The 19590-nt window shown below is 57.6% G+C and overlaps 1 protein-coding gene across 4 annotated transcripts in view; it reads left to right on the top strand.

Moving 5' to 3' along the window:
• The window catches only part of TCF20 (transcription factor 20), a 187742-nt gene that overhangs the window by 80181 nt on the left and 87971 nt on the right, over positions 1–19590 (top strand). Inside the window, exon 1 of one of the 4 annotated variants that reach the window (XM_070453452.1) lies at positions 3322–3409. The exons of 2 other annotated variants lie outside the window; for them this stretch is intronic. The gene's annotated coding sequence lies outside the window, so the exon portion shown is untranslated. Of the gene's footprint in view, positions 1–3321; positions 3410–17850; positions 18172–19590 lie in introns of those variants that run through there. One more of the 4 variants, XM_020876872.2, reaches the window with a different exon arrangement.

Raw genomic sequence — 19590 nt, 5'->3', positions numbered from 1 at the left:
TGTCCATTGAGTCAGTGATGCTATCTAACCTTCTCATCCTCTGTCGCCCCCCTCTCCTGCCCTCAATCTTTCCCAGCATCAGGGTCTTTTCCAGTGGGTTGGTTCTTTGTATCAGGTGGCCAAAGTATTAGAACTTTAGAATCAGTCCTTCCAATGAATATTCCGGGTTGATTTCCTTTAGGATTGACTGGTTTGATCTCCTTTCAGTCCAGGGGACTCTCAAGAGTCTTGTCCAGCACCACAACTCAAAAGCATCAATTCTTTGGTGTTCAGCCTTGTTTATGGTCCAACTCTCACATCTGTCCATGACTACTGGAAAAACCGTAGCATTGATTAGACGGACCTTTGTCGGCAAAGTGATGTCTTTGCTTTTTAAATACATTGTATAGGTTTGTCATAGCTTTCCTTCCAAGGAGCAAACATTCTTTCGTTTCATGGCTGCAGTCACCATCCGCAGTGATTTTGGAGCCCAGGAAAATGGTATCTGTCACTGCTTCTGCTTTTTCCCATTATTATTACTGGGAGATTGTGTTGGAGCCCAGTAATAATGATGGTAGCCGACACGGATCTGGCTTCTGCTGCAAATTTGCACTGGGCTAAGCATTTTGCATCCTTTCTCTCATGTCATCTCAACAACCTTATAAGGTAGGGTCTAGTCTTATACCCATTTTACAGGTGGAACATATGAGACTCCGAGAAGTTAAGTAACTTGCCCACGATCACACAGGAAGGAAGTGGTAGAACCAAGATTTAAAACCAGGCACTGCTGAACTGAATTAAAATTAAAAGCCACTGTGTCAACCAACCTTGTCTAGTTTCCTCATTGCACATTTCCTGAGTGCCCACTGTGTGCAGGACCCATGCCAGGGGTCAGAGAACCAAAGAGGGCCATCTCCTTGGCTGGTGTAGCATCCTGGCTGGCGAGACAGGCAGGTGAACAGGGAGGAACGGTTTTGCTGGGTCTGTTGAGGGTCTGCACTGCACTGAGACCCTCCCATCAGCACTGCTGTTCTTGGCCCCACTTCACAAAGAAGGAAACAGACTTAGAGGGGTCAAGTGCTTGTCTAGGATCACGCAGTGAGGGAGCTGGGGAGCTGGGATTTGAACCCCAGCCCTCTGCCTTGGAGCCCCACCCCTTTTCATCACTTCCTGCTGCCTCCCAGGACAGAGTAAGAGCTACAATGGGGGATAACCATGGAAAGTCACATCTCCCTTGGACTTGGGATTCAGGAAATGCTTCTAGAGAAACTGATGTCTCAGTGGAGACCCTCCTGTGGCCAGGGAATGGGGGAGGGTGGGGTGAGGTGTTCCAAGCAGAGGGACCACAGGTGCCAAGGCCTGGAGGCGAGAGGGAAAGTGGTTTGTTTAGGGAACGAAATGGAGTTGTTTCTCCTGGGTCTGCTCACTGGGGTTTGCGCTTGTGTGCACATTTTCTGTGAGTAGGGCCAATTTACTGAGTGTCTGGTGTAGATTCTGCACCATGTCAGGCCCTGGTGGGGGAAAGTGAAAGTGAAAGTCGCTCAGTCGTGTCCAACTCTTTGCCATCTCATGGACTGTACAGTCCATGGAATTCTCCAGGCCAGAATACTGGAGTGGGTAGCTTTTCCCTTCTCCAGGGGATTTTCCCAATCCAGGGTTCGAACCCAGGTCTCCCGCATTGCAGGCAGATTCTTTACCAGCTGAGCCACCAGGTGGGGGAAGGACCAATGCAAAGCATGGCTGGAGTCCCGAGAACCAAGGTGGAGCCTTTCGCTCTGGGCTTCAGGGAAAGCCTGGGAGAAAGCAAATGACTTTCCAGACAGTGGGAGCAGCCCAGCCTCCTGGCCTCTACCCCTGATGTCTGGGACACGGGAGGGATGAAGTGAGATAACTGGAGCCTGGCGCTTCGTAGGTCCTCAGCCAATGCCAGGCTCCGGAGCTCAGATGAAGCTGTGAGCTGAGTGGGGGCAGCCAGTGGTCAGCAGCCCAGACGCCCCGTGGGGCCAGGAGAAGGGTGCTGCCTCGGGGGGCCCGTGGGGCTGGGGTCTTGAGCTGAAGGGAGCACAGCAGAGCAGATTGTGCGGCCACTCATCTGAGGGCAGAGGCTCGAGCATGCAGTTTCCTTAAAGGAAGTGGGCATCTGGATGGTCTGCACAGTCGTGGAGGAGGTGGCTCAGGCCAAGGGCATTGCAGGGCCAAGAATCTGGCCATGGTCTGGCGCCTAGGCACTAGATGCCTGGGTCTTTGTTTTTTCCCACCATGCCTTGGGCCTCAGTTTCCCTGTCTTGATATGGGGCTTTGGTGTCTCCCTCTTAGGCACGGCCATGGAGTAACGGGGTGTGAATGCCTGCTGCAGGGACCACACGTGGTAGTGGGTGCTCAGCCCACTGAACCGGTGCTTCCGCAGCCGAGGGCAGACCACCTGCTGCTGCTGCCCCCTGGAGATGCAATTTGGGGCACTCTGCCTTCCCCTGTGAAGCCCATCGTTCCTGGCGGGAGTGGGGGGCGGGTGGGGGGGCAGGGTGGGCACAGGCAGCCTAGGCCAAGTGATCAAACCCAAGGCCTGGCTCCAGCAGCTGGGGAAAGGCTTCAGGAGGCCCCAGGGCTGCCTGGCTGGCCCCCCTCAAGCTCTGGGCCCCCGTGCTGGCTGTGAACCGGCCCTTTCTCACCCTCTGTGCCCCCGACCTCAAATCCCAGCTCATTTTCCTGCTGCGCTGCCTCGGGGAGGCCCTCCCCTCCTGGGGCCATACCAGGTCTTTGCCATCGCTGCCCAAGAGGCTGAGTGCAGTTCCCGCGCACAGTAGGTCCTCATGACTGCTGACCTTTACCTGCTCATGACACGCTGGCCTTTACCTGCTGGGCACCAAGAACGGTGGGGGTGAGCTGTGCTTCTCGCCTTGGAGGGTGTTCGCCCCTTTTAAGCCATTCCCTTAAGGGCCAATTATAAATAGACACATAATCTCCCCTATCTATAGAGATAAAACATAATTCTTCAGAGCCCAGCCGCCCGCCCCTCCCCAGCGCCCCCCCCCCCCCCCCCACGCTGGCACGCGCTCTCCGCATTTGAGGGGATGGAGAGGGATCGGTGCTCCCCGCCCTCCTCCCGCTGCTCCTCCATATCCACCCTGCAGAGGTGAGATCGGGCAGGGGCCCGTGATGTCAGAGGCTCAGCTGATGTCACCGCCCCGGCCCTGTGACTTCACTTGCCGGCTCGGGCAGGAGGCGCCGCGAGGAGGCTGAGAGGAGAGAAACTGCCCCCTTTCCTTTTCCTGCTCCCTGTTTCCCTTTCCTCCCCCCACCCTCCCCCCCTCCACCCGCTCCCCTCCTCCTCAGCCTCAAACCCGAGTTGTTTTCCTCCCGGCCTGTCGCCGGCCCCGGGGGCTGTTGGAGGGGGTCTGGAGCAAGTGGCCGGAAGGATGCTGCTGCAAAGGTAAAGGCGGCGTGTGTGCCGTGTCTCTCCCTCCGGTCACGAAAGTTTGCTCTGGCGTGTGAGGCGTGCCCGCTGGGCGCTCCGCCGCGCCGCGCTGCCTGGCCGAGGCTCCCGCGGGGGCGGGCGGGGGCGGGCCGGGCCAGGGCAGGGCGGGCAGGGGCCTCCCGGGCGGCCTTCACTGCCTTGTCCCCCATCAAAGGCCGCAGCTGCTCGAGTGGCGGCTGCAGCTTTGAAACTGCCATAAAGAGCGATAGCGGGAGGGGAGCGCGGGGGATGTTCAGAGCAGGGCCCGGAGGGTGGCCGGGAGAGGAGGGGCGAGAGAGGCGGGCGGGGTGGCGCTGCTCTGGGAGCCCGGGAGCCCGGGGCGGCAGAGGCAGGGGCGTGAAGGCCAGGGCTCCGGGTCAGAGTCCCAGCGGCCGAGTCACTCTAGCTGCCCACCCCCTCCGGTCCGGCCAGCATCCTGGGGCCGGGACCCCAGCCTCGAAGGTGCAGAGGCGGCAGGGGGCGGGGGCTGGCTGCTGCACACCCCCAACCCCAACACCACCACCACCGTTATTTCCAAGGCTTATTCTTCTCTCTCCAGCAGGCCATTTGTCAGTGGTGATTCGGGACAAAGGAGGGGGCAGTGGGTGGTCCGCTCCAAGTTGGGCTAGGGGCACACAGCGCCGGGCCAGAGAGAAACGCTGACAATTAAGAGGCCGATGGAGGGCTTTGCTCATTCAGGCTGTCGAGGGAGCCGTCATTTTGTGTTAGCGTGTGCGTGTGTGTGTGTGTCTGAGGTGGGAGGAGGAAGAGAGGGGAGAATGACAGGAGAAGGATTATGACATTGTGTTGTCTCTGTTTGTGGTAAATGCAAATTTGGCTCCAGCAGCTTCCCCGGGAGAAGCGGCAGTGAGTAACCCAGGCCAAGGCCTTGGCCCAAACCCGCCGAGGGAGCCCCATGTGGGGCGGTTTGGGCTTTTTTTTTTTCCTCCTTTTTTTTTCCTGTCTGGCGTGTGCTTCTTCCATTTATTTTTACAGTGAAGTGCTGGAGACAGACAGGCCAGCATGGCGGGGAGGAGCTGATTCCCCCTCCTCCCTGGCCCGCCAGCCCCCTCCCTCACTCCGTGGGAGGCACCCCCCCACGGGGGTTTTCCTGACCCCCAGCCATCACCCCTGTCTTGGCTGTCTCCCTAGCCCAGGGTCTCCGTCCTGTCAGGCGCTTGGCTGGGGCATCCTGAGGTCTCAGAAGGCTATGTCCACCCAAGCTGCTTCCCCAAGGTAACTGGAGACAGCCAACCAGGGGCTGGGGCTCAGATGGGGTTTCTAGAGGCCAGAGCTGGGCCTGCCCCGGCTGCAGGAGGCGAGTTTTGGGTTCTCTGGCTAGGCGGGTGATGGCAGAGCGTCCCAGAATCCCCCGTCTCCTCTGACGGAGTGTGAGGGCAGAGCGCGTGAGCCTGACCCGGGCTGAGGGCAGCCGTAGCCCTTTAGCTGTGGATGCCAACAGGGCTCAGGCAGAGGTGGCTGGGCCATAGAGCTCAGGCCCCAGTAGGGAGGGGAAGACCCCAGCTGAGCAGTCGAGGTGGGAGCCCACCTCACGTGGAGGGTCGGGGGAAGGCTGGGCCCTCTGGGTCTGGTGTGTCGCACACTAGGCCTCAGGCTGTGGCCCTCATTCTGGGTCTCCATCCTCAGGAGCTGCTTCCTCACTGCCTCTCTTGCCTGGTCAAGTGCTTCTGGACTCAGTTAACCTCCTCCAGGAAGCCTTCCCTGTCTTCAGTGTGACCTGGGGACCTGCCCATCCCACCTCCCCAACACACACACACACAGTGCTATGAGAAGCATTGTCACTGTCAGGTCCTGGGCGACAGGAATTTTAAGACATCCTCAGTGTTCCCAGCACCTGCCCAGAGCTGAGCACAGAGATTTGTGCCCGGAAACCAGGGGTGGGGGGCGGGCGCAGATCCAGACTCGCTGATACCCCAGGAAGGCGGGCCACCAAGATGGAACACTTGCCCTGCTTCACACCCCGGAAGTGGTCATGGGCTCACTTCCTTTGGACAAATCCGCCAGAAGGGGACTTTTCTCCCCATGGAGCCTGACTTGTGGGGACAATCCACAGCTATGCCTGTGCCTGGGACATCTGCCCCGAGCTGGAGAGCCTCCTGTGGCTAATGTCCCCTTTGAAAAGAGTTGTCTTCAGGTCCTAGACCCACAGGCAACCTGCTTGGGGGAGCCAGGAGCTGTGTGTGAGGGGCAGCTGCCCACCTGGGCTTCCCTTGCGGGGCTCTGGTGCCCCATGGAAACTCCTTTGCCAGATGGAAAAGGAAGGAATGGCTGAAAGACTCTCCTCAAGGCTGAGGTGCTGGGTCCGTTCCAGGTCTGGGCTCCAGAGCCTTCTGCCAGAGGTGCTGGGAGCACCAGGCGAGGTTCCAACTGGCCAGTCAGCTCATTTCACCCAGTCCAGGCTCACAGAGCCTGCCCCCTTGGAGCTGTGTGCCCACCCCTCCGGCCTACATAGAGGGGAGATGCACAGAAAGCCCCTCTCGTCTGTATTCCCCCAATTTGTTGCACCCCAGGAGCTTTGCAGGCAGACCTGAGTTACAGTTCTCCCTGGCCATTCTCTAGCTATATGATCTTAGGCAAGTTATTTAATCTCTCAGAGATGCAGTGACTTACCAGTAGTAAGCTCTTCCTGCAGGCTTGTTATGGGGTTAAGGAGACTACAGGTGCCATGCCTGTACACAGCAGGTGCTCAGCAAATGGCAGCTGTGGCTGTGAGATAGCTGGCTGGGCCAGCAACCTAGAGGCACAACAAAAAGTTCCCCCGAGGGTACCCTTGTGGATTCCGACAAGTCAATCAAGAGGAGCTTCAGAGAGGAGGTGGCATTTGAAGGCCTTGGAGAATGAGGAGGAGTTTGCCTGGCTAAGGCAGAGGAAGGTGGATCACTAGAAGGAAGAGCAACAGCAGAGCCGTAGGTGTGAAAGGCCAGTCACCTCAAGTGGCTGAAGCCCAGGAGGGGAAAGGAGAGGGACAGCGGGAGCCATTTCTGGAGGAGGGAGAGACTGACTTGATGAGAGTGGGGAGGCTGCCCACAAAGCTGGCTCATTCTAGCTCCTCCCAAATCAGCCTCGAAGGCTGGCCTTGTAGTGTTGGGACTCCCGGACTGCCTGGGAGTTTAAGGACCATCCTGGTCTCCTTTTAACTTGCAGTCTCAGGACATCTCTGCAGCCCAGAGCCAGCCTAGTCCCCTCTCTGAGCCGGGGCCAACATTGCCGGGGAATCAGGGTAGATGCCTGGTCCCCAACTTGAGAGAGGGTTCCTGGAGCAGCTTCTTTAGCCTGGGACCCTGACGTGACTGGAAGTTCCTGCAAGACCCCAGGGCCGCTACTCTCCCCATTTCACAAAAGGAGCTAGGCTGCCTACTTCAACCCTGGCTCTGCCATTTACCAGCTGGGTTGCCTCAGGCAAATCACCTGCCCTCTCTGAGCCTCGATTTCCTGGCCACAGGGCTGTGGTGAAGATTAGGGGAGATAACTCTCACAGAGGAGTCAGCCCAGAGCCTGGCTCCCCAAGAGCCACCCAAGAACTGTTAGCTCAAAGAAAAGTCAGCCCAAGAGAGTGTAGCATCTCTTGTCTGTGGGCCAGTCACTCAATCCTTCTGAACCTCAGTTTTCCTAGCTGTACAGTGGGGAAGATAATCATGCCTGGTAATAATAGCTAATATTTATGAGCACTTGGGTGGTAAGGAACCCGCCTGCCAATGCAGGAGATGTAAGAGACGCGGGTTCGATCCCTGGGTTGGGAAGATCCCCTGGAGGAGGGCATGGCAACCCACTCCAGTATTCTTGCCTGGAGAATTCCATGGACAGAGGAGCCTGGCGAGCTACCGTCCATGGGATTGCAGAGTTGGACACAACTGAAGCAATTTAGCATGCACGTGCAGGCGCATGCATGCGCGCACACACACACACACACACACACACACACACACACACAAGCTCTTACTGTGAGTCAGGCAGGCTCTGTTCTAATTGCATAACTATGTAGTATCTTATTGAATACAGTAACTGACTAACATGTGAGTGTGGGGGTGGGGTGGGCAGGGGATCCCAGAAGCCAGAAGCACAGGGAATAGCCTGTTTTCTGGGCAAGGCTAAGCTGGCACCCTTGGTACTGGGGGCCAGACCAGACGGTTTGGAAGGCTGGGGAGTGCAGCACAAGGAACACAAGGGCCCACCCACCACTGTGAATGGGCCACCTGGGACTGGATACCCCTTTATACAGGGTAGAGCCTGGGACACACGTGGGGCCCCAAGTCAGTCCTGGCCCCACCCTAGGTCTCAGTCTTCCTGTCTGTCTGATAGAGGCTTGGGCTTGATCACCTTTCAGCTGCTGTAAGGGGCGCCCATTTCTCTGGTATCTTTTGTTTTCTTGGCTGGCTTCCATGAAGGTTGTGACTTGGGGGCTGTCCTCTGTCCATTGATTTTTCCAAAAAGGATGCTTTCTTCCCTTCCATTCTGCAGTCAGCCCACAGTTGAACATCGTGGGCATCCAGCCTTCCCACTGCTCCTCCCGCCCCACCAGCCTCCCTTACCTGGGCTGGAGGAGGGGGCTGATCGGGTCCAGTGAGATAGGGGCGCCCAGGAGGGCACGAGGCTGACCCCACACCACTCGATGTGCACTGTTTGGGGATGGTCCTGGGAGTGGGTGGGTACAGGACTCGGGAGCCACGACGTCCAGCCACACCCAGCAGGGTGACGCTGAGCTGCCTGGAAGACCCAAATGGTTCATCTACCCTTCCTCCTCTCGAGCTTTGGGGTCGGACAGACTGCTCACTCCTTGTCCCACTGCACTGTGCTGGGTGACTGATGCTGCTTGAACGTGAGCCTGCCTGCTCACGGGAAGAGTGATTCCACCTCCAAGGGCACCTGAGGTCAGAATAAGAGAACCAGCGCTTAGGTGTGAGGTCGCAGAGTAAGCACCTGCGTGGATGCAGCCCTCTGTGGCGGGCAATGTTAATGTCCCCATTCCTCAGATGAAAAAGCTGAAGCTCCATGGCTTAAGGAGCTTCTAAGGCAGCATCGCCCTCTGCCCCCTCTCTTTTCTATACCCCATGCCTGCGTGCTGAGTCTCTTCAGTCATGTCCGACTCTTTGTGCCCCTATGGACTGTAGCCTGCTGGGCTCCTCTGTCCATAGGATTCTCCAGGCAAGAACACTGGAGTGGATTGCCATGCCCTCCTCCAGGGGATCTTCCCAACCCAGGGATCAAGCCCAAATTTCATGTCTCCTGCATTGTCAGGCAGGTTCTTTACCACTTGAATGACCTGGGAAGCCCATTGTACACCGCACCTAACTACCATAAAGGAGATGGGGTAGATTCTAATGCTGGGAGCTCACAGGTAGCAGGACAGGTTAAGTGAGCCCAGAGACCATGGGGTGGAGGCGGGAGAAGGAGGCTGGGGAGATGCAAAGCCTGCAATGAGATAGTGACTATGCCAGCAAGCCACTGGAACAAGGATTTTGTGGTTTAGTCGCTCCGTCGTGTCCGACTCTTTTGCGACCCCATGGACTCTAACCCACCAGGCTCCTATGTCCTTAGGATTTCCCAGGCAAAAATACAGGAGTGGGCTGCCATTTCCTTCTCCAGGGGGGTCTTTCAGACCCAGGGATCGAACCTCTATCTCCTTCATTGGTAGGCAGATTCTTTACCACTGAGTCACCAGAAAGAAAGAAAATGAAGTCGCTCAGTCGTGTCTGACTCTTTGCAACCCCATGGACTGTAGCCTACCGTGCTTCTCCGTCCATGGGATTTTCCAGGCAAGAGTACTGGAGTGGGTTACCATTTCCTTCTCCAGAGGATCTTCCCAACCCAGGGATCGAACCCGGGTCTCCTGCATTGCAGGCAGACACTTTACTGCTTGAGCCACCAGGGAAGCCTCAAATAACTGTCATCAAATAAAAAAGAAAAAGCAAAAGACAGAAAAGAAAGAAAAAAAAAGTAATGGTCATCAAGTGTGTGGGGGCAGGGCACCCCACATGGTCCCAGTCCTGGAGGATGCATAGTTGTCATATCCTCTGCCAGGGACGCCTCTGCCCACTTTTACTTAGCCAAGGGCATGGGGTTTCTTAAAGGGCTCAAATCCCAGCTCTGCCACTCTCTGGCTGTGGGACTGCAGGCTAATTAGTTATTGCTCTGAGCCTCAGTTTCCACATCTGTAAGTGGGGATAACTGGGCTTCCCTGGGGGGCTCAGTGGTAAAGAATCCTCCTGCTAATGCTGGAGATGTGAGCTCGATCCCTGAGTCGGGAGGATCCCCCAGAGAAGGAAATGGCAACCCGCTCCGGTATTCTTGCTTGGAAAATCCCACAGACAGAAGAGCCTGGCGGGCTATGGTCCACGGTTCGTTCACAGAGTTGGGTTCGTTCACAAAGAGTTGGACATGACTGAGTGACTAAACAACAACAAAAGTGAAAGAAAGTGTTAGCCACTCAGTCGTGTCCAACTCTGAGCCGCCAGGGAAGCCCTAAACAACAAGAGAGGTGGAGGTCATCGTGGTACTCACCTCTTAGGCTTGTTTTAAGGAAGACCTGAGCCAATGCAGGTAACTCTGAGCGTGGCTCCCGGCGCACAGGAGAGCTGTAGGAATGTTCTCTATTGTTCACCCTCCAATCTGCCCAGGTTGCGCTGGAGAACTCTGAGTCTCCCAAGCACCTGCTTTGTGCCAGCACCCAGCCCAGGGAGCTGAGGCTCCATCACTCAGGCCCTTCCCACGCCCTGGGCTAAGCCGCCAGGGCCTGGGGCTGAGCGTGAAGATCTGACATGCAGGGGGAACGGCCTGCGAGAATTGGTGTGTTGGCTCCCACTGCTGGCGTGACAGACATCCTGATGAAATATGTCACTTTAAAACATTTTTCAAAAGAAGTTTCCAGAGAGCTCTCTTATCCTCACGGGGACCATAAGTAGCCTGAACGGTTGTCAGATTCCAGGCTTGGCTTTGAGATGACTTTTCAGAGACCCTCCCTTGCCTGGGCCTCAGTTTCCTCATCTGTAAAACAGGGCAGGAACCGAATCCACCCATGAGGGTTGACCCTGTGTGAGTCTGCACGTGTGAAATGTGCTTTGTAAGCTCGAAAGCACCTTACAGCGATTGGGATCTTTCGGTTCTGTTTCTGGTCGTTCGGGACACGGTCACGGGCAGACGCCTGTGTGGTGTCACTGCTGGGTGCTGGCCCTGGACGTGGGCTTCAGTGAGATGCCGGCTATACTTGCAAGGGCTCCCTGAGGAGTGACCTCACTGAAACCCTTGAATTTTGTGATTTCCAGAGAATGTGGAAGGGCCCCCCACTCCCCCAGGCAGCCTGGCCCCTTCCAGGGGAAAAGCTGGTAAGTGTCATGTCTGTTAGCTCATTCCACAAACAGTTTTGGAGCAGCTCCACACACAGAGGATGATGCTGAAGAACTGGAGGTCAGCTCTACCCTTGAGAGCTCAGTCTTGGAGGAAGGGATTGAAAACTCCACCCCTAAATGACCAGACGGCCAAGGGTCAGGAGTGGCTGGATGCAAAGCATAGGCTTTTCAGAAGACACTAAGCCATGGAGCAATTGGCGGGATCGTTTATAAATGAACACTGACTCTTTTCTCTGCTTGGAAACCTTCCGCAGTTCCTCGTTTTGCCTTTGGGATAAAGTCCCCAAGCCTTTCACGGTTTGCACTGTTTTGCTCCAGCTGCACCTCCAGCTTACTCATTTCATTTGAATTGCACTGGCCTCCTTTCCCTTCCTGGAAATCCGCTCGCTCCCTCCTGCCTGAGGGCTTTTGCCCATGCTGTGCCCACTGCCTGGAGCTCTCTCCTCCAACCTCATTGCTTGGCAACTTCCTATCTGTAATGCAGGTCTCAGCTCAAATGTCCTGGATCCCCCAAGCCCAGGCTCCTATTACATACCCTCTGTGCACCTTCCTGCTTTCTTATCAATGTGTATTGTGTGTGCATGCGTGTTTGCATGCATGCTTAGCAGTTCAGTCGTGCTGATTCTTTGCAACTCCATGGACTGCAGCCCACCAGGCTCCTCTGTCCATGGGATTCTCCAGGCAAGAATTCTGGAGTGGGTTGCCATTTCCTCCTTCAGGGGATCTTCCTGACCTAGCGATCAAACCTGCATCTTCTGTGTCTCCTTCGTGGCTATTACCAAATGATTAGTTATGTGATGATTTTTGCTCTATTGGTCCCAGGGGACTATATGCTCCATGACAATAAAGACCCTTGGGCTCAAGACCTCGTGTATGGTGAGGGCTCAATTACTGTTTGTTGAATGAATTTATATTGAGTATTAAGGTAAGGGCTCGTGGAGGTGGTAGCATTTGCGTAAGACTTGAAAGAGACTTGAAAGAGGGTATGATTTCAGTCTAGGGAAGAGGGAAGGGCTTCCTGCTTTGGGTAGCAGACAGGCACACGGTGGGGACACGACTCATTTGGTTTGGCAAAGAAGCTGGATGGGACATGTGAGAGAAGGCTGGAGAGGTGGTGGGGGCCAGATGAGGGCTTTGAGAATTTACTTGAATTCTGAAACTCCTTGGGACCCACCGACAACTTTTGAGCCAGAGGTAGTGGGGGCAGTAGGGTCAAAGCTGGCTTCTGGAAACTGTAATGAGTTTGCAGCAGGGAGGGGTGGGCCGGGAAGAGAGGCTGCCATCCAGAAGACCAGCTGGGAGTTGGAGAATCCACTGACTTGGCTGCTTTCTATTTCCCCGGCATCACACATGTGCCTTGGAGTTATCCTGTGAGCTCCCGGGGAGACTCAGACAGTGATGCGGAACCTCACAGGGCAGGACTGCTTCCAGAAGGCTCTCACCTCGGTGGCAGGGCAGCCTTGCCTGAGTCCCTGGAGGGAGGGAGGTGGAGTGGAGCGGACGCTGATATCCACGCTTCCCACACCTGTGTCCTAGTACCTTCCGCGTGGCCCGGGAGTTGTGACACCGTGTGGTCGAGGAGCAACAGCAGCATCTCCGTCAAAGCCCAGCACACCAGGGCCACCTCTGCACCCCTCATGGTGGGGGTGCGGCAGATGTGTCCCAATGAACTGGGATTCTCGAGAATGACCCAGTGCCGCAACTTGGCAGCCGTGTGCCTTTGCGGGGGGGCATCTTATGAGCAATTCTGGGCTTCAATGTCTTCAGCTGTGAAACGGGGGGCTACTTGGGTGTCGTGAAGGGTCACGGATGAGGACACACACACACGGAGCCCCAAGCACGGGGAACACTGGAGGCGCGGGAAGTCGTGGCTGTTATCATGGCTGCGTATTTTCTCCACGGTTTGAATTCTTTGCAGGAAGCTGGGGTTTCAGGCTTAAAGTGAAGAGCGTGTCAACAGAACAGGACGGAACAAAGTCTTTTCCCAGCATGCCTCAGCATGCAGCACTGCCTTCCTGTGGAGCCCAACAGGGACGGGGCTAAAAGTCTTGAGCTTTCAAGCAGAAATAATCCCGATGGAAAGGAACCTCCCTATTGTTCGCCTGTGATAAAGCCTTGCAGGGGCTCCACAGTCCGACCTGCCTGGGTTCAGATTTCGTCTCTGCCTCGTGACTCAGTTTCCTTATCTGCGGAATGAGGTAATAATAGTATCCACCTCATGGAGCTTTGGTGAGGATTAAGCAAGTTAACGCAGGTGAAGCGCTTAGAACACGCCTTTGTCACTACTATTGTCAGATCTTTTCATCTTGAGTTTAGCACTTTGCTAGGCTGCAAGTGACTCAGCTGGGGCTCCGGGGCCAGAAGGCTGAGTTCAGACTAGCTCTGTGGCTTGCTAGCTGTGTGACCTCAGGCAAGTTTCTTAACCTCTCTGTGTATCCCATTTCCTGCTCTGCACAGTGAAGATGGCAATCCCTGCCTCATAAGGTTGGGAGCGGGGAGGAGAGACTGGGGTCGGCCAGGTAAGGGACCCGACTTCCTGGAGGCAGGTAGACCACTGGGCTCTTCTTCCCACCCGTTACAATTTGAAATGAGACTCAGGGCCATCAGATAATTTGCTGAAGGACACATGTCAGTAAAACCAGGCTAGGCCCCCAGCTCAGTGCCCTGTACTGGGCCACCACGCCAGGGACTTCCCAGGGAGACTCGGACCACAAGTGGCAGGAGCGGGGAGTGGGCTGAAGGGTGATCTGTCCCGTGAGAGGGGCCTCCTATTGCCTGGCTGCGTCTCCTCCGGTGTCCTGAGTACACTGATGCCCAGCTCCTGCCGCTTGGTGGGCAGGCCTTGGTCTTCCAGGTGTGGGTCTGAGGGTCTAACGCCTGCAAACTGCTCAGGCTCCAGGGATCTACACTGTTACTTTGGGGAGAGGCTGACACCCACCCTGCTGTATCCCCTCCCATCTCTTTCCCCGTCTGCCTGCAAACTTTGGGGCCCACCAACTGTCTGTGTCCATCCATCTTTCCCGTGTTTACCGAGTGCTGGGAAACTTAGTGGCTAAGAGTGCAACCTCTAAAGACCCGGGTTCCAATTCCAGCTTGGCCTCTTCTGAGCAGTGTGACTTGGGACAAGCTGTCCAGCTCTCTGTGTCTCAGTGGTTCCATCTGTAAAGTGGGGATGGGAACACCACCAACCTCATCGCGTCGCTGCAAACCCACAGTGCCTATTCCCAGTGAGCCTGGATTCTTCTGGGCTGGGGATCCGTTTCTAATGGGATCGTTGTTATGGTGATGGTGCCTGGCCCTGCCTTGAATGCTGGAGACCAGAGGGAAGCAGAGGGGTCTGCCCTGCCAGTGCTCACGGTCCTGTGGGACAGAATGGATGCGAGCACAGACAGCCCAGTGAGACCAGCGAGGGCTGAGGAGGAGGCAGCCACTGCTTGGGCCCTGGAGGAATGAGGGGGAGGGCAGGGTTGAGGGGCAGATCTCTGGGTCAGAGGCCACTGGGAGACCCCATGAAACCAAATGTCCCAGATACAAGGCCTTGTAGGATCCCACCGCTACCCACCTCTGCACCCCTATCTCCGGTTCCCATGGCTGTGTGCACTCCTGGGAACTGCGTGGCTGTCCGCACGCGGCTCAGTCTTGGGATTCCCGGACACTCTATCTGGAGCCATCCCCACCCCCTGCGCCTTCCTGCCTGCCCTGCCCTTGCCTGGGAAAGACCTGTTCTGAGGTCCTGCGTTCCCTCCATCAGGGCCCGCAGCCTCGCACACCGCAGGTGCTCTGTGTGGAAGGAAGGCGTGCCCACAGAGGTTCTGGCCACCCCTGCTGTTTGTGCCCGGCGTGGGGAAAGTGCCTGGCTGGGGACAGGCTCTGCAGGATGGGGGCGGAGGGAGGGGGGTCCCCTACTTCCGGTAAGCGGAGGCTTTTTTTGGTAATTCGTCTCCTGGAGGCCTGCGAGCAGGAGTTCCAGGAGGCCTCCCTCTTCGTGTGCTCCACTTAGCGGGAGGCCCCTCCCAAGAGGAAGGAGAGCTGGGGCCCACTGAAGGATAAAGGTGCGGGCGGGCGGTACGTGTGCTCGAGAGAGCGCCAGGGAGCCAGAGGAAGGACATCCGCCTGCCGCTGAAGGCGCCGCACCCGGCTCACTTCGCACAAGTCACTGATACGCCGGGCAGGGCCAGTCTCCTCAATCAATCCGTGCTGACAGATGGTAGCGGAATCACTGACCTAGAGGCAGAAGGCTCCATTTGTAATCCCGGAGTGGCTCAGGCGCCTGGAGGAGGGCAGAGGAGTTTGTAATAAAGGGAGTGACACGGGGTTTCCAAAAGCCATCTCGGAGCTGGAGGAGGAGGGAAAGGATTAATTTTGCTTCTGGAATTGAAACCACTGATTCAATTCAATAAGTGTTTTTCGAGGGGACTGGGTTAGACGAGAGAGAGGGAGAAAAAGGAAAAAAACTCAACTAATCTACTGTTCTTCAAGTGTGGTAGGAAAAACAGGATTCTCACAGATGGGACAGTGAGAGAACAATGGAGGATACTAATGTGATCAAAGAGGTTCCCAGTTAATTGTGCTCTGGCCACTATGGGGTCTTGACTAGTGACTGACTAGCTCTCTGAACCTCAGTCTGCTTGTCTGTCCACATCATAGAACTGTTGCTATTGCTAATGTGTGCCTGGTACTGTACTGAATTCTTTATGCATCTCTTTAGATTCCCATAACACTTCATGAGTGAGGTCACACTATCCCCATTTTACCAAGGTTCAGAGAGGTGAAGTGACTAGTCCAAGGCCACACAGCCCAAGTCTGTCTGTTGGTCATAATGCCCACACATGTTCTCTTTCCAGATGGTACTGGAAGGGAAAGTGATAGGCTGCTAAGGGGAAAATGTCCAGGCTGGCCTGGCCTGAGGACTGGGGAAGTCTCCAGGTCAGTCGGATGTTAGCTAGCCACTGTTCCAGCAGGGTCCAAAGTGGGGGGGATGGGGCTGTAGGGTCAGTCTCAGGACAGGAGGCAGGAACAAACAAAAGCCTGGCCTTCAGTTACCTGTCTGCATTCCTTCCCTTCTGAATGAGGCTTTGCATGGCTTGTCGCCATACCTTTCATGTTCTGGTCCCCCAGTCTGAGACCCAAAGGGGCTGAGGAAGAAGGAATAGGAAGGGGAGAAGGATAGGGGAAGGAGACTCTTAGGAAATGGCTTTCCCTTTTCTTCACAAATTCTCTCAAGAAATTGAGAGAGCTCCCAACGCCAAATGGAAGCTCTCACACATCTTTCCGTGTTTGTCCAGAAAACATGGGTCTGTGCTAAGAGTTCCCTCTTTCCGTCTGTAGCTCTGACTCAAGCAAAAGCCAGCACTGGTCTCTTAAGTCTTGGTGCCAAAGAATTTGAAAATGAAACTCACAGAACAATGGGAACAGCCAGAGGGCAGGGCTTGGCGGCCTGTAAAGCTCTACCCGGAAGAGACCGGCACCCCACCTGGCATGCACGAGGTGCTGGGGGACCAAGGGTCCAAGAATAGCTCTGACCCACATTGGAGCCAGCCCCCACTTTGTACGATTGGACAGAAGCCAGGAGAAATCACGGCCTTCCCCAGCCACATCCTCCTGGGGTGCCAGCATCAACTCAGGCCCTGCTTTGGATCCTTTTGCTGGCAGCAGGTGTTGCCACAGCCAGAATCCTCTTCTGGTGGCCCAGGGCAAGACAAAGCTAATGTCTCTGTCTAGGTAGGGTGACAGGTGAAAGGGCAGAGCCAGGCCCTGGGGAGCTGTGGACCTCAAATACACTGAAACTGCACCCCAGGCCATTCCTATCAGCTTCCACCTGCTGCCCACTTCTTCCAATTCTAGTTTACTTTCAAGTCAGGTTGCTTTAGGAAAGGAAGCCACATATACTCCCTTAACATCTAGGGCAGATGGGGGCCTAATTTAGAATTAGCAGTTTTAGTCAACGTTAGGGACATCTAGTCCACATGCTCCTCCTTCCCCCTGTCCCAACCGGAAACAGGCCTAGAGTGGGGAGAAAATTTGACCAGGTTTCTGGGTGAGTGAGAGAGGGGATCACAAACACTTCAAACACAACCAACCCTCTCACTGGTTGTCTCACTGGTGATCGCAGTGGGTCATGCAGCAGAAACATCTCCGGTTGTTTTACAACTGAGATTTTCTAAAAAAAAAAAGTCAACCATTCCTTTGCTCCATAAAACGTACATGAGATTTGCAAAAGAAGGCTGGGAACTGCCCGAGGCCTTGGCGCCACAAATCCTCCACCTCATCTCCAAATTAATTCTGGACCCTGGGTCCAGCCAGCCAGGCGTGGCAGTTTTTTTTTAAGGCTGCCTCAGGCAAAGGCAACTGGCATTTGGTGAGCATCTATTTTACAGGCGAGGTTGGTGGGCCTCCTCATCCTTGCTTTTATTGCGGAGGAAACTGAGTCCCAAGAGGGCCCAAGTCATTCATCCAAGGACACGCGGCGCCAAGGGGTGGAGGGCGGTTAGGGAAGTAGGCCTGCGGGCCCGGAGGGCGCTAGGGCGGGCAGGAGCCGGCCCCACTAAGCCAGGTTACAGGGAGAGGGAGCAGGGCCCCTGGCCCCGCGCGGGGGTCTCTCCACGCGGGGCCAGAGGCGCGATCTTGGTTTTGGTGGCTCCGAGGGAACTCCAGAAATCTCAAGGAGAGATTCTGGGCCACCAACTCCCCAGAAAGTTGGCTCGCGGCCACTCCCAGGACGGCCGGGATCTGCGGGCCAAGATGGCACTGGGTGAGCGGCAAGACACGCGCGCCGCACCCCGCATCTGCTGAGGGGGACCCGCCGCCGCCTCCGCGCGACCCAGGCCGCCGGGCGGGCGGTAGGGCCGGGAGGTCTCCGGCTAGGCGCGCGCAGGCGTCGGCTCGGCCACACGCGGGTGGGCACGCGCGCGCCCGCCGGCCCCGCCCCCCGCCGCCCCGCCCCCGCCGCGCGCCCCGCCCCCGCCGCGCGCCCCGCTCCCGCCCGCCCGCGCGCGCCGCGGCTCGGAGCCGAGCGATTGGCCGTCCGGCGTCACCTGACGCTCTGTTATTTCCTGTGTGTTGGGAGAATGGAGAGAAAAAACCCCGAGCCGAGCGGCTTTCGGCCCCTGCGAGGCGGCCGCGGCCTCCGCCGGGGGAGCCCGCCCTGAGGCGCGCCCGACCGCGGAGCGAGCGAACGAGCGCGAGCGCGCGGGCCGGAGCGAGCGTCGAGGGGCCGCGGCCCCCCGGCCCGCCCCGCCGCCGGCCCAGGGCGCCCGAGCTGGAGGCGGCGGAGGCTTCCCCCACCCCCACCCCGCGCAGCGCCGTCCGCCGCCGCCGCTCCTTCCCCTCCCGCCCCCGGCTGAGGCCGAGGGACCGGGCGGGGGGCTCCCGCAGGTAACCGCGGCCCGCGCCTGAGGGGGAGGAGCCGGGGTCAGGGGCTGAGGAGCTTGTGGGGGGCGGGCAGGCCGGGTGTCTTGGCCTCTGGGGCTGGGGGCAGACAGAGGTCCTTGCCCGGCCCGACCTGAGAGTGCGCCGAACCCCCCGGACTCCCAGGCCAGGACTCGGGGTGCTGAGGGGCCGGCCCGACCCGACCCGGGAGTGCAGAGAGGAGCGGCCTGCCTTGGCCTCGGGGCGCTGAGGGGAAAGGGCCCGGCCTGGCATCATCGGGGCGCTGAGGCGGGGGGTGGGGGGTCTCGCTCTGACCGGGCTTGGGCACCGGTCCTGGCCTGAGGGTGCAGGAGAAAGGTACCTGCTCGTCGCGGCCTCGGGTGCACCGGCGGCGGGTGTGAGCGGGCGGCGTCCGGGGGGTCGGCGGGGTCAGCGCCGCCCGCCCCGGGGTGGGGGGGTGCCCCCCTGGCAGCCCCGGGTATATCCCGCAGCTCTCGCCACTTTGCTGGGGGCGAGGCGGGCGGGCGGGCGGAGGGCCGGGCTTGGGGAGGGGCCGGCCGGGCTACCGCGGGCGGGAGCGGAGCTGGGAAGCCGTCGCGCGTCCCCGCCGCGGGGAGGGCCGAAGGCCCGCTTCTTGCCATGTGAACACCTGAAGCCATGTGGACGCGGCTGCTTCTCGCCTGTTGGGGGCGGAGGGCAGGTACCGACTGGCCAGGCGCACGGTCCCGGCCCCCCGCCCGGGGGCGGTGAGCCGAGCGCGGGACCCCCTTCCTGCGTGGGCTTTTTCTCCCCCGCCGCGGTGAGCAGGGCTGTGGGTGCTGCATCCGGTGGTCCCCCGTGTGCGAGCGGACGGCTCGTTTTGGTGGGGGGGGGGGGTGCCTGGGGCTCTAGCCTTCTGATCTTTTTGGGGAAGATGGGGAGTGGTGGTGGAAGGAGAGCGGCGGGTCCGGCCCAGCCCGCTCTGGCAGACGATGGAGGTGGAATGTCTCCCGTGCGCCGGGATGGGAGTGGAATTTAGTGAGTTGAGGGGCGGGGAGGGGGGGGAGTGTGTGGGGAGGCGGCACAGAGGAGCGGCCGCCTTCCTGGGCCTGTGGGTGGGGATTATTGTCTGTCTGTATTTGTGGTTGTGGATTCTAGCACTGTCTGCAGCCCTTTCGTTTGCCCTTAGGGGACAGATCAAAATTAGGATACCGCCCCCCCCCCCCCCCTCGAAGATTGGATGTCTCTGATAACTTCTGTAAAATGGATGGAATTTTCTAGCTGTTATCTAACAGGCAGATCTTTGAATGATAATCGGACCCTTCTGTTAACAGCTTAGGTGAGGAGTTTAAGGGAGGATCCTCAGTTAAGATCCTCACTGAGGATCTTAAAGGGAGTGGAAGCTGGCTGAAGTGGGAAACTGCCCTGAATGAAGTTCGACCTGGA

This window comes from Odocoileus virginianus, chromosome 23, assembly GCF_023699985.2.
Source record: "Odocoileus virginianus isolate 20LAN1187 ecotype Illinois chromosome 23, Ovbor_1.2, whole genome shotgun sequence".
NCBI lineage: Eukaryota > Metazoa > Chordata > Mammalia > Artiodactyla > Cervidae > Odocoileus > Odocoileus virginianus.
This window is presented reverse-complemented; position numbering and strand designations above follow the sequence as displayed.